The sequence below is a fragment of the Schistocerca serialis genome, chromosome 1 (assembly GCF_023864345.2).
Source record: "Schistocerca serialis cubense isolate TAMUIC-IGC-003099 chromosome 1, iqSchSeri2.2, whole genome shotgun sequence".
NCBI lineage: Eukaryota > Metazoa > Arthropoda > Insecta > Orthoptera > Acrididae > Schistocerca > Schistocerca serialis.
In genome coordinates, this window is record NC_064638.1 from 1,107,259,907 (window position 1) to 1,107,274,799 (window position 14,893).

Below are 14,893 nucleotides of genomic sequence, written 5' to 3' on the forward strand. Positions count from 1 at the left end.
CCAGTGAGGTTGCGTAATGCGTCGCATTGAACGGAGATTATGTTGAAAATTGTGATTTTTGTCGTCAAAAGAGTGAGGAATAATATGGTCTATTGCAATCCTGAATAAAAGTAACCTGGTTTCATGAAAAAAAAGTGACCTTCGTATTTTCATAAACATATTCATAATCTCACTTTCTTAATATTTGAATTTCCAAAATGACTAAAACACGTATTTTTTTATTTCCAACCGAGAGGGCAAATAAAAATTTTCATAGATTTCGCTCTATGAATGCTTTCATAATGAAAAATTCCCTTAAAAACTTTCATCCCTCATTTCACCTCCTTATGAGGTGAAATTCCATGAGCGCTGAAACTCATTTTTTTTTATTTAGGGCTGAGAAGCCAAATACAAATTTTAACAGATTTAGCTTTAAAAGTACTTTCATAATGAAATATTTCCATAGAAATTTACATTCCTTAATTCACCGCCGTAGAAGTTGAATTTCCAAAACCACCGAAACATGTATTTTTTATTTAGAACTGAGAAGCCAAATACAAGTTTTCTTCGATTTATCTCTAAAAATACTTTCATATTGAAATATTTTCATAAAAATTTTAATCCCCTATTTCACTCCGCCTAAAGGTTGAATTTCCAAAAATACCGTAACAAATATTTTTTGTTATTTCTAAACGAGAAGTCAAATACTAATTTTCATAGACGTATCTTTAAAAAGGCTTCAGTAGTTCCTTCATAATTATTAAGTAAAAAAGGACTTTCACCCACTATTTCACCTCCTTAAAGTTCAGATTTCCAGAAACACTGAAACACACAATTTTTTAATTTCTTACCAAGAAATAAAATAGCAGTTTTCGTAGTTCTAGTTTCAAAATTGGATTAATACGGGTGTTCAGAACGTGTCTCCGCAGTGCCGTATGATTGTTAGCCGCGCGTGCCGTATGCCGCAGTGAATATACCGAAATGAAATACAAATTATTAATTAATTGATATTCATTTTTACTTACAAACTTTCACATTGAATGTTGAAAGTGTCCCCCCTGTTGCTGAATATACAATTCAATCCGTCCAATCATGTTTCCAAACACAAGCTGTAACATTTCATCTGTAACAGACGCAATGAAAGTGGATATTGCAGTTTTCAAGTCATCGATCGGTTTTTATACACAGTTGCTTTCGCTGCACCACAGAAGAAAAAGTCAGGTGGTGTTAGGTCAGGCGATCGTGGAGGCCAAAGTCCCTGTGAAATTATGCGATCACCTGAAACATCAGCAAGCAGTGACATTGAAACGCGAGCTGTATGCGCGGTTGCACCATCTCGTTGAAAATAACCGTTCAGTATTTCACTTAACACAAATTCTCTCATGATTGGGTTGGTTCAAATGGCCCTGAGCACTATGGGACTCAACTTCTGAGGTCATTAGTCGCCTAGAACTTAGAACTAGTTAAACCTAACTAACCTAAGGACATCACACACATCCATGCCCGAGGCAGGATTCGAACCTGCGACCGTAGCGGTCTTGCGGTTCCAGACTGCAGCGCCTAGAACCGCACGGCCACTTCGGCAGGCCTCGCATGATTGGGTATAGAATATCACTGCAGTATCGTTGTGTGTTTATTGTTTCGCTGAAAAATATGGGACCCACAATCCGACGTCTAGAAATTGCAATCCAAACTCCTATTTTCACAGAATGAAGTAGTTCCTCATGAATACACAATGGATTTGCAGTACTCGACATAGAATTTTGCGAGTTCATGTACCCGGATAAAAGAAACCACGTCTCATCAGTGAAAAACGTTTCATTAAGGATATCCCTTCCATTTTGTTGAAAGAAATTTTTGACCCATTGACAATAATGCAGTTTCTTGCCATGATCAGTATTTTTCAGTTCTTGCACGACTGTCACTTTGTGTGGAAAAAGTTCTAATTTTTTCCTTACAGCTGTTTTCCGACGCTATCATCGATTTCCTGGGCGAGTTTTCTTACTGACTTGTTCGGACTCATGGACATTTTATTGGAAATATCAAGTTATCTATCCTCAGACAAAACGCTAGGACGACCACTTCTCGGTGCATCTGTCACTGAACCCGTACTTCGAAATTTGTTAATTAAATCTCGCACAGTATCGCGATATGGGAGTGTTGTCTCCGGGAAAACTGAATTAAATGTTTGACGAACTGAAACTGTGTATTTACCGCCAGCTTTGAACACTTGTTCGACTAAAAACATACGTTCTTCAATGGTTAGCATTTTAACAGTGACAAAAACGAAACAAACGAACAAAGGAACCAAGCTGAAACGTTCACCTCAACACGTAACGACACACGCCAACGATACTACTGACGCTGGCTGAGATAAACGAAACAGAGGAATGTTGGGAGAGTCCACTTGCAGGGAAGTAACCCAGGCAGGCGAACAATCATACGGCACAGGCGGCTAACAATCAAACGGCACTGCGGAGAGACATTTTGAACAAACCGTAGTTATGTATCTTCAAAAAGCTTTTTTACCCCTATTTCACCCCCTTAGGAGTGGAATTTTGAAAAAAAAAAAACCTTCTTAATCGATCCCTACAGTACAAAATCAGCATCCTCTCAAAGTTTCAAGTTGGTATCGCTAGCATTTTGAGCTAGGCGATGATGAGTCAGTGAATCAATCAGGACATGTACTTTCATATATGGAGAAGATTACATTCACATTACCCGTCTGAAATCATATAGCTTACCTAATACAGCAGAAGTCTTGGGTAAGCTTCATTCTAATGTAGAACGAATATTACATGACATTTCATTAGTGTTTGTTTTTTAAAGCTTTCAGTGGTGAAACGACGAATGATTGCGCGTCTGCCCAACGGCATCCACATTGTGGATTTGGCTCTCGATACTCTTACTGTTTCATCTCAATGAAGGTGCTGACAAAATACTCCCTCACTAAGTAAGGCCTACATACCTCAGCATCAGAGCAACACTATTTCTAAAATCTATGGCTGTATATCAGAACCAAATTCAAATTATTTCGATACTCGTTTGGTAAGATATATGAATAGATTCAAATACTCGGATGTTTTAACAGGCAATAGAAATATTCACAGTTGTAGGTGTAGCTCTATGAATGATACTCACAGTCCTATGTTGCAGGGGGTTCTTCGTCCTTCACTGCTGTCGCTGATAACTCCGGGAGCGGCACCTGTGGACAGATTTACACGTAACACTGAACGGTCGGAAGGACTTCAACTCTATTTCACCGATGTGCACACTGAAGCAGCCACCAAAAACAAAACATAGTTTACAATTCGCGAACAAAGGCGATGTCATATGTAGTAATCTTATGGGTTGCGCAGCGATTTTGGAAAGGAAGGTGAAGGGGTAACAGTGGAGCATAGAAGAAGAGAACGATAGAATAATGGCCAAATCAATCACAATCACACCCACAGAAAACCTCATAAATGCATGTTCAGATATTAGTTTAACTAAGTAGTCAACTTGAAATTTGATTTCTACACCAGGCAATGGTCTTACTGTGGGAGATATGCCTCTTTTTTGTGCGTTTAACCTGGTCTAGAGGGAGCTGCAAAGAGTAAAAACTGTAGAGGAAGATTGGGATACACCCAGTAAATAATTGAGCATGTAGGTTGTAAGAGCTTCTCTGAGATTTGGAAATCTGTGCTAAGTTCCTATGGTACCAAACTGCTGAGGTCATCGGTCCCTAGCTTTACACACTACTTAATCTAACTTTAACTTACGCTAAGAACAACACACACACATAGACACACACATGCCGGAGTGAGGACTCGAATCTCCGACGGGGTGAGCCACGCAACCGTGGCAAGGCGCCTCAAACCGCACGGCTACTACTCTGAGATGAAAGGGATGGCATAATAGCGGAATCTGTGGCGGGCCACATCAAACCAGTCAAAATAAAAATGTTAGGATAATTATCGTGGCTGGCACCTACAATTTCCCTGACATACTTCGGTTTACTCTGTGTTTAAAATTTTTACTAGTAGCTGGCTGGATCTGTTTCCTACCCTCACTTGTCTCACCGATACACTATTTACTTGAAATTGCTTCCTAAGATTGTTACTTTTATTCATTTACGTTCATTATCCTGCTTTTTACGTGTCCTGTACCGCTTTGACTATTATGTATTTTGCCGTTGAAAATGTTGCCAACCTAGCAGACAAATTTCTTTTTCGTCCCTCGTCTACTGGATACCAGAAAACATAAATTCGAGGAAGAAGAACTAGTTCAAGAAAGGCTTCGCAGGTCACGTTACATTTATTAAATTTTTAGTGTCAATTCATATGTAAATATCGAAAACACAGAAAAGGAGAGGGGATAAGAGAAGTAACAGGTTTACCAGGTAGGGAAGAATCCAACTTTAAGTATAAATAGCAGCTCGTTGTCAATAATTTTCACATCTAAAACTTTTTTTAGCCACATGAACACTGCTAGGTGCTATACACAAAAACAAATCGTCAAACTTGCTGGACAGAAAATAAATTTTACGTTAATGATTTTTAGGTAAGGACCCTCTGTACGCAACTGAATAAAGACAATTTTTGTTTTTTCAAATGCCTTTCGCCTCAGTTTTTAAGACGTCATCAGTGGCCTGAAATACATATACAGTTTCATTTGGATGCAGCACCTTTCAACTCACATATTCTGGAATTGTGAATTAAGTTACAAACAGATCTCACCTAGACACCTTTCGCTCAGTACCAGCGTATATGTCATATGTAAATACGTATTGATATTGTTCTACAGGTCCAGAGTTCGAGTCTCGGTCCGGCACACAGTTTTAATCTGCCAGGAAGTTTCATGTGCTCTTTTTGTACTGTTGGTGAATCTGTTATACAGTCTGAAGCATTAAAAACAATTTTCAAAGAACATAAACTGCACACATACACACCCACCCCCCACCCAGACACACACACACACACACACACACACACACACACACACACGAGCGCGCGCGCGCGCACACACACGCACACACACACACACACACACACACACACACACACACACACACACACGCACACAATGCTAACCTGTTTTGCTGCGTAATGTTGCCATTTGTGGAATGTCTATGTTCCTGTTTTGTTACATATTGTTATTATGGTGGAAGATTATATTTGTGTGTGCGTGTGTATGTATTTGTCTGTCTGTGAAAGTGTGTGTGTGTGTGTGTGTGTGTGTGTGTGTTTGGTCGTTATGCGGTTGCATACAGACGGTCGTAATTATAATTACCATTTAATTATATCATTAATATAATATTGACAGCAACTGGTGACTGACAGTTCAACAACATGAAAGAAGTTATCAATGATGTCAGGAAAACCTCATAAATCATTCCCTTGACAATTTATTTGTGCTACTTTACAGGTGCTATACAAAGACGTTTCTGTTGCGAAATTCCCATGTCAAGAAGTTTATTTATCACTATACTTCGCCTGTTTCTCCGTTCCTACGTGCTTCTGTGTAAATTTCATGTTATGTAACGATACGAAGTGCTTGTCCTCATATCTGTGTTCCCCTTATAAGAATTAATCATGAAATCAAAATTAAAAGACAATTTGTGCAAATGAAATGAATTTTCTCTTTCCCTCAGTATTACGACAGATTTGATCACCAAACAATAAATAAGAATCACAACTGTTCTTCACCACTAAATCTATGAATATCATAGCCTGAAGAAAGCAACAAATAGAATTTACGTGGAGCAACAGCAATGACGCAGCACAAGGAAAACATCCTCGAATTTTGGCTTCAGGTGAACTAACTAACAAAGTTTACACATGAAATTCCAAGTAATAATTCAGTTTAAAATATGAACATTTGCACTAACAGACTTGGGATGAAGGGCAGGACCAATCCCTAATTCACTGGAGACGTACACTCATCCTGTAAAATATTTCAGATCTCCAAAAGTTCTCCGAATTTATTTACAGATGTAAACTTTAGCTAGAAGGTAAATGGACTGGTGATCACAGACATTGGAAAGTATTTCTTTTGTGAAATGCAAAATGAAAAATCCATTCAAGCTCCGATAACGAAAGTAGAATCATTAACAAAACTGCCTCTCAATATTACTTCACATATGGGGACTACCTAAGGAAGAATTAATTACGAAATGGGACGAGATGTTTTCGCTCTGTTGCAAGGACGCTGACTTCTTACTTTCAAAATTGCGTGGAAGAACACAATGTTAACATGTATACACAAAAAGCTGGGAAGTTCGTGTGTCTTAATGTGAATTTCTTAATGATGTACAATGTTAAGACATAATCATGATTGTTACGCGGAAGATACAAAATTTCATAAACTTAAGTCACTCCATGAATTTCACATAAATCAGATACACTTGGTTTTCTTATATCTCTCTGTAGGAAACTCTTAATATTAGACGCACAAGGCAAAAAAGAGACTACGGAATAAACACTTTACAGCCCATGATTTCGATCTGTGTTTCTCTTGCTACAATGTTTCAAATTGTATCGGAAAAGTTTGGTTTAAATGAAGGACATATTGTTTTATTCTTAAAAACAGATACTTTTGTCTTATCGCTAATCTGTAGCAGGATCCGTAAGCGAAACGGGGACACTGAGCGTGGGTCACATAAAATTTCAGCAGTAATCGCTACAGACATACGTACATAAAACTAGAATACTAAGGCGCTTACCAGCAAGAGTGAAGAGCAGGCTACACAGAACCACAAACAGCGTCCTCAGAAGAAACTTCATGTCGATGGCGATGGGTGTAAACGGCTTCTGAGCCTAACGATGGACGGCCGAGCTTTTATCGATAATGGATGACATCCGGGAAGGATCCCCGATGACGCCACAGACTCTAACGCAGTATGACCGTCTGGGATTCACAGCGCCGACCTTGTCTCGAGTTACGTCTGGCGGCAAAACAAAACAAAGAGGTCTTTAACACCGTAAACAAAGCACAAAAAAATTACTTCTGTCCGATACAGCTGCAAATGACAAATGAAGAAAGGAAATCAATATTCTACTGCTGACATGGGCTGTTGCATAATCGACATCCTCTTACCAGGTTTGTTTCCATGTGGAAGCAGATATGCCCAGCGGGTGTATTCATTTCAAGTGGCAAAGGGTGCAGCAACCAGCAGCAACGACTGATTGTTTTCTCTTTTATAACTTCCGATGTCCTCTTTCCACTGTGTCGAAACACGTTGAGGCAGCTGAAATCTTCAGAATTCTGTAAGATAATGTAGACCAAGAACTTCACTTGACCGACTAGAACTAGAACTAGGCGGACTCTTTGACGTAAATGTATTGTTCACTAACGTGTCGGGAGATAGAATTGGTGATTGTTATGCTTCTCGATTACACCAGCATTCTGCTCTATACTTCTATGACAATTAACTACACTATCTGACAAAAAAAGTGAAATACCCAGAAGGGGATGAGGAAACGCAATGAAACTTCACGGCTTGAAAAGGAATGTGGTGCTATTCCAGTGATTATAAATTCAAGTCAAATTTACAAAGAACTAGGCGGTATGAGCTAATTGAGCAATTTGACGTTGCAATGATTCGGTTGGAAAAGGTGTCATAAAAGTGTTGAATCTTCTCCTGAGTTGCCCCGCAACTTTTGTAACTCGTCCCTGATATTCTGTGTACTACCATTGGGACAGGGTTGACACCCGAGCTGGTCCTATACATGTTCTATCGACGACAGATCTGGGAATCTTGCTAGTCGCAGGGGTACCTCAAAATCGGGCAGACAGGTCATGGAAACGATCTTCATGTGTTCTGCTGGAAAAGCACTTTGAATAAAATACAAACACGACAAGGAGCTATGCGACATAAATATAAACATAGTAGGAGTAGTTCTACACCTGAAAGATGCTGTCTATTCACATTTCGTGACAGTCGCGTAAGAGAGGGGCTAGTAGTGCCACTGTGAGGATGCAAATCAGATTTGCTTTCAATACACGCTGTAACGGTCGTGAGCGTTCACAACCTTTGAGACTGGACGTGGTGAGTTGATACTAGTCAAGAATGCCTTTAAGGCGACAAAGAGTTTGAACAAGGTCGTGCAATAGAGCTACGAGAAGCCTGATGTTCCTTCTGTGATACTGCAGAGAGATCTGGCAAGAATGTAGGCACTGTACATGACTGCTGGCAGCGGTGGGCACGAGTACGTACGGTCGTAAGAAGACCGGGTTCCAGACGGCCACGAGGCACTACCATTACGTTCAACATATGACTCTGGCGCATCGTACTGAATCTGCAGTAGCAATCTGATCAGCAGTTGGCACCACAGTGACACAGCGAACTGTTACAAATCAATGCTTCAAGGACAGCTCCGTGCCAGACGCCGTATATCTTCTATTCCACTGACCCCAAACCACCGCCATTTGCGACTTCAGTAGTGTCAGGCGAGAGCTTATTGGGGGATGGGGGGAGGGCAGGATGGAGGTCTGCGTTGGTGCCAGTAATGGCCACATGTTGGCTAGAAGGAGGCCAGTTGAGGACCTACAGCCCACCTGTCATCATACTAGACACACTGGACCTGGAGCTGTAGTCTGGGGTGAGGTTTTGTATCACAGTAGGAACACTCTCGTGGTTATCCCATACACCCTGACTGCAAAATTGCTTAAGCCAGAGACAAATTCTGCCAAAATTTTTACAAAGGTACAGACGGTGTTTAGAAAGGATAGACTGCAAGCAACCGGTGGTGGAGTGTTCGTCGCTGTTAGTAGTAGTTTATCCTGTAGTGAAGTAGAAGTGGATAGTTCCTGTGAATTATTATGGGTGGAGGTTACACTAAACAACCGAACTAGGTTAATAATTGGCTCCTTTTACCGACCTCCCGACTCAGCAGCGTTAGTGGCAGAACAACTGAGAGAAAATTTGGAATACATTTCACACAAATTTTCTCAGCATGTTATAGTCTTAGGTGGAGATTTCAATTTACCAGATATAGACTGGGACACTCAGATGTTTAGGACGGGTGGTAGGGACAGAGCATCGAGTGACATTATACTGAGTGCACTATCCGAAAATTACCTCGAGCAATTAAACAGAGAACCGACTCGTGGAGATAACATCTTGGACCTACTGATAACAAACAGACCCGAACTTTTCGACTCTGTATGTACAGAACAGGGAATCAGTGATCATAAGGCCGCTGCAGCATCCCTGAATATGGAAGTTAATAGGAATATAAAAAAAAAGGGAGGAAGGTTTATCTGTTTAGCAAGAGTAATAGAAGGCAGATTTCAGACTACCTAACAGATCAAAACGAAAATTTCTGTTCCGACACTGACAATGTTGAGTGTTCATGGAAAAAGTTCAAGGCAATCGTAAAATGCGTTTTAGACAGGTACGTGCCTAGTAAAACTGTGAGGGACGGGAAAAACCCACCGTGGTACAACAACAAAGTTAGGAAACTACTGCGAAAGCAAAGAGAGCTCCACTCCAAGTTTAAACGCAGCCAAAACCTCTCAGACAAACAGAAGCTAAACGATGTCAAAGTTAGCGTAAGGAGGGCTATGCGTGAAGCGTTCATTGAATTCGAAAGTAAAATTCTATGTACCGACTTGACAGAAAATCCTAGGAAGTTCTGGTCTTACGTTAAATCAGTAAGTGGCTCGAAACAGCATATCCAGACACTACGGGATAATAATGGCATTGAAACAGAGGATGACACGCGTAAAGCTGAAATACTAAACACCTTTTTCCAAAGCTGTTTCACAGAGGAAGACCGCACTGCAGTTCCTTCTCTAAATCCTCGCACAAACGAAAAAATGGCTGACATCGAAATAAGTGCCCAAGGAATAGAAAAGCAACTGGAATCACTCAATAGAGGAAAGTCCACTGGACCTGACGGGATACCAATTCGATTCTACACAGAGTACGCGAAAGAACTTGCCCCCCTTCTAACAGCCGTGTACCACAAGTCTCTAGAGGAACGGGAGGTTCCAAATGATTGGAAAAGAGCACAGATAGTCCCAGTCTTCAAGAAGGGTCGTCGAACAGATGCGCAGAACTATAGACCTATATCTCTTACGTCGATCTCTTGTAGAATTTTAGAACATGTTTTTTGCTCACGTATCATGTCATTTCTGGAAACCCAGAATCTACTATGTAGGAATCAACATGGATTCCGGAAACAGCGATCGTGTGAGACCCAACTCGCTTTATTTGTTCATGAGACCCAGAAAATATTAGATACAGGCTCCCAGGTAGATGCTATTTTTCTTGACTTCCGGAAGGCGTTCGATACAGTTCCGCACTGTCGCCTGATAAACAAAGTAAGAGCCTACGGAATATCAGACCAGCTGTGTGGCTGGATTGAAGAGTTTTTAGCAAACAGAACACAGCATGTTGTTATCAATGGAGAGACGTCTACAGACGTTAAAGTAACCTCTGGCGTGCCACTGGGTAGTGTTATGGGACCATTGCTTTTCACAATATATATAAATGACCTAGTAGATAGTGTCGGAAGTTCCATGCGGCTTTTCGCGGATGATGCTGTAGTATACAGAGAAGTTGCAGCATTAGAAAATTGTAGCGAAATGCCGGAAGATCTGCAGTGGATAGGCACTTGGTGCAGGGAGTGGCAACTGACCCTTAACATAGACAAATGTAATGTATTGCGAATACATAGAAAGAAGGATCCTTTATTGTATGATTATATGATAGCGGAACAAACACTGGTAGCAGTTACTTCTGTAAAATATCTGGGAGTATGCGTGCGGAACGATTTGAAGTGGAATGATCATATAAAATTAATTGTTGGTAAGGCGGGTACCAGGTTGAGATTCATTGGGAGAATGCTTAGAAAATGTAGTCCATCAACAAAGGAGATGGCTTACAAAAAACTCGTTCGACCTATACTTGAGTATTGCTCATCAGTGTGGGATCCGTACCAGATCGGTCTGACGGAGGAGATAGAGAAGATCCAAAGAAGAGCGGCGCGTTTCGTCGCAGGGTTATTTGGTAACCGTGATAGCGTTACGGAGATGTTTAATAAACTCAAGTGGCAGACTCTGCAAGAGAGGCGCTCTGCATCGCGGTGTAGCTTGCTCGCCAGGTTTCGAGAGGGTGCATTTCTGGATGAGGTATCGAATATATTGCTTCCCCCTACTTATACCTCCCGAGGAGATCACGAATGTAAAATCAGAGAGATTAGAGCGCGCACGGAGGCTTTCAGACAGTCGTTCTTCCCGCGAACCATACGCGACTGGAACAGGAAAGGGAGGTAATGACAGTGGCACGTAAAGTGCCCTCCGCCACACACCGTTGGGTGGCTTGCGGAGTATCAATGTAGATGTAGATGTAGATTGGAATGTAACACAGTTCTACGTTCCTTATTGTTTACGATATCCTCAGCCACGGACTGCAAGTGCGAACAATCCTTGACGAATTATGGTAATATAATACACTCCCAGATACCTGTCAGAAGTCTGTGACATCGATTGAAACGAACCACGAGGATTTCTCTGCAGCACTCTGCAGCAGGCAGTGTATGTGCCGATATGTCAATTTTTGGCATCACTGACAGATAACAATCATGGTTTCAAGCTCCCGAATGGTTCCACTTCACTGATATTTTAAACAGAGTAGCGCGGTGATAGAGGCAGTGGTTTCTATTCGGAATGACTGAATTTCAGTCCCAACTCGTCTGTCCTAACTTCAGAATTCCATAGTTTTCTTATAGTACCCTGCGTGGCAGCACGGTGTTTTGGAAAAAGCAAAGAACAATTTTCTCACTATCCAACATGAACTCCAACCATCCATCTTAGCCTTCCGTGTCTGTTGGCCACAATGTCTAAAGCTTGTAACGTTCTTTTTAAAAACAAAACCTTTAAGATTACGTTGAATGAATGTGTGAACTGTGGAATGGATTCAAAACTCGAATTATCGTATAGGGTGTTTCAACTGCAAGTGGTGTACTTACACTGTGTTATTGTTAGCAAAACTTTACACGAATTGATTCGGCAACTCCCAATACCAACAAATAAATACAGTCACTGCAAAGTACATTCAGCCCCTTAAGGATTGAATCATCTGGTCCTGTTTAAAACTGATAACCTTCGTCCCTGTACACATAACAAATAAATTAAATTGTCTTACCTCTAAAGCAGCAACGGAGTAACGCGTTTTCTCTCGAAAAACAAAAAACAAAAATATGCTAGCTATGGGCTCGGCAGTGTGCAATGCTGGCCATAATACTTAAAACGCACATGAAATTCTTTTGGCTGATAAACGGGAACGTTTGCGAAAATCAAATTTATATAAAACATGTATGACCTGGACAGGGAGGTGATACTGATTATGGTGAATTACTAACACTGAGTTTTTTGGCAAAATTATACTGTAAGTTTGGCTTTTCAAAAACATCTGGCAACTGAAGTTACATTACGCACAATTGATTCACAAACAATGAGATTTAAACAGCAAGTATTATCTAACCTCATTAACCAGTATAAATGCAAAGCATCAAATTACGTATAACTCTGTTAACAAATCTTTAAAAAATTACAAAAGTGAAATATCTATCTAGTCTTTTTATCAAATCAGTTTACGTACATTCTGAGGTTACTCAACAATTACAAATTATCAGCCTACTCATCTGTACTAACGCGTTGGCGGAAACAGAGATGATAATTATTTCACATCTTTACCTTGGTTGCACTAAGACTTCTGCTTCCAAGTTCAATAATATTAATATACTTAAATCAATCTAACAGTAGGTGGCTTCACACAACACACCACAAAACCTGCCTACTCCATCGTCTTTACCTCGCAGACTACTGGGCGCCAAGCGCTCTCTTACTCCAACACTGTAATATTCTCAGGCCAGAAGCAGTATCTCTGGGTCTGCTGTCTTATATAAATGTGCCCCAGTATACTCCTTTCAAGCTAAATATGTCTCTTCTCCATCTTCCCGGAAATTTCACGTACTGAATGCACGAACTAGAACATATACCATTTTATTCAACTGTTAACTTTTCACTGCATGACCATTCCCCATCTATGTAACTGGAAATGGCCCTCACGAAATTAGGCACCTGAAGGTCACGTCCGCTGCCTGCAGTTTACAGGCGCTAAGCGCCAAGATTCGGCAGCCTAATAGCTTTGTTGCCACCTACACATCGTCAACAGTGCATTAAGTCAGCACCAGCAGTGTTTCGGTGAGATATTGTGTGTTCACGTGTGGTTTCAGTCTTCCGTGGAACAAGGCACTGACGTGTCTTTGGTAATGGGTGAAATGCAGGAGTGACGGCCTACATATAGTGTTGTCCAGTCGGTGCGCAAAAGGGCGAGAAGACGTTCGAAATCAATTTAAAATTATCGCATCGAATACAATGAAGTGTCTTTGCTGAAGTGGCCAACAGGAATATATAAATTTTGTGCAAGTTCACTAAATGAAAACAAGTTCTTGTGGTATTTCGTAATGGATTGTATTCCATATTAACTATGTAGTAACGTGGAAAGAATTTCCAGACGTAAGCATGTGTTTCGATTCTCCAAGACAGGGATATAAACAAACGGCAATCTACGGAATTGTACGATCGTGACAAAACGATGGTGCATAGAACTGTGCTTCGACATAACGGCAGAAGAGAGTATCCAAAATGGTTCAGATGGCTCTCAGCACTGTGGCACTTAACATCTGAGGTCATCAGTCCCCTAGACTTAGAACTACTTAAACCTGACTAACCTAAGGACATCACACACACCCATACCCGAGACAGGATTCGAACCTGCGACCGTAGCAGCCGCGTGGTTCCGGACTAAAGCGCCTAGAAGCGCTCGACCATAAGAGAGAGTATCCAGCGTCTATAAAAACACAGTGTCAAAAAATTAAGTATTCTCGCTCAGATATCTCCGTTCTTTGTCTACTTCACTCACTTCGTTTTTCATTCAGAAAGCTTAACGATGGACGAAAATTTTTAATGGAATGCAGGGACATTGCTGCAGCAAGAACGAAGTTTTGCGTGCTGATGACAACAGTCTTGTAGTATGCTTCGACAAAACTGGGTTACGCACAAATGTATTTTGCTCGACTTCCACGGAAATATTGGGATAAAAGTACCTACAGTACTTTTGTATTATGTACATTGGCGATTTAGTTGGTTCAAATGGCTCTGAGCACTATGGACTTAACATCTGTGGTCATCAGTCCCCTAGAACTTAGAACTACTTAAACCTAAATATCCTAAGGACATCACACACATTCATGCCCGAGGTAGGATTCGAACCTGCGACCGTAGCGGTCGCGTGGTTCCAGACTGAAGCTCCTAGAAACGCTCGGCCACACCGGCCAGCGTGCGATTTAGTTGATGAGTGAAGTCACGAAGGGTCAGTAAGAGCTGCAAATAAAAATTTTCTGGTGGTAGGGATTATCCTCGGTCGTATTAAGGAACTACAATCTTGGCGGCGGCATGCAGGTATGCATGACTTGTTGCGCACGTAGACTCTCGCAAATGAAATGCTTTCGTAAGTGACACTATGCACTGAAATTAATTTTACTGTCATCTTAAGAACTTTCTCGTTAGAAGTTTCTGCAAGGTCCATCTGAACTCATATTCATCAGCGACGACGTTGTCAATTACACGGGCGGAACAGTTTCCCGCCACTTTCGGTATTTTATTTTTTGTCCCCGAATATTTCTGTTGTCACGATAAATTATGAATAACATGCACCTATAAGCTTTCAGAATATTATTTTTTTTCATTTCAAATAAGTCAGTGCTTCTGAATTTTCAACAGGCTGAAGTGAAAACTTACTATTGTTCAAAATTTCTTGTAAAGTTAATTTATAACTTTGTTTCATAGCAGCTGTCAAGAACTTTCTCTTAGAAATTACTCTGTCATATTCTAAACTAAAATTAGATTTGTTTGATATTTT

The 14,893-nt window shown here is 40.7% G+C and overlaps 1 protein-coding gene across 1 annotated transcript in view; it reads right to left on the minus strand.

Annotated features, from left to right (window-relative positions):
* LOC126416614 (uncharacterized) overlaps positions 1-6,839 on the minus strand; it is an 87,145-nt gene extending 80,306 nt beyond the window's left edge. Inside the window, exons 1-2 of the mRNA XM_050084373.1 lie at positions 6,683-6,839; positions 3,121-3,184 (exon numbers count right to left, since the gene is read on the minus strand). The gene's annotated coding sequence lies outside the window, so the exon portion shown is untranslated. The remainder of the gene's footprint in view (positions 1-3,120; positions 3,185-6,682) is intronic.
* Positions 6,840-14,893: the final 8,054 nt, after the last annotated feature.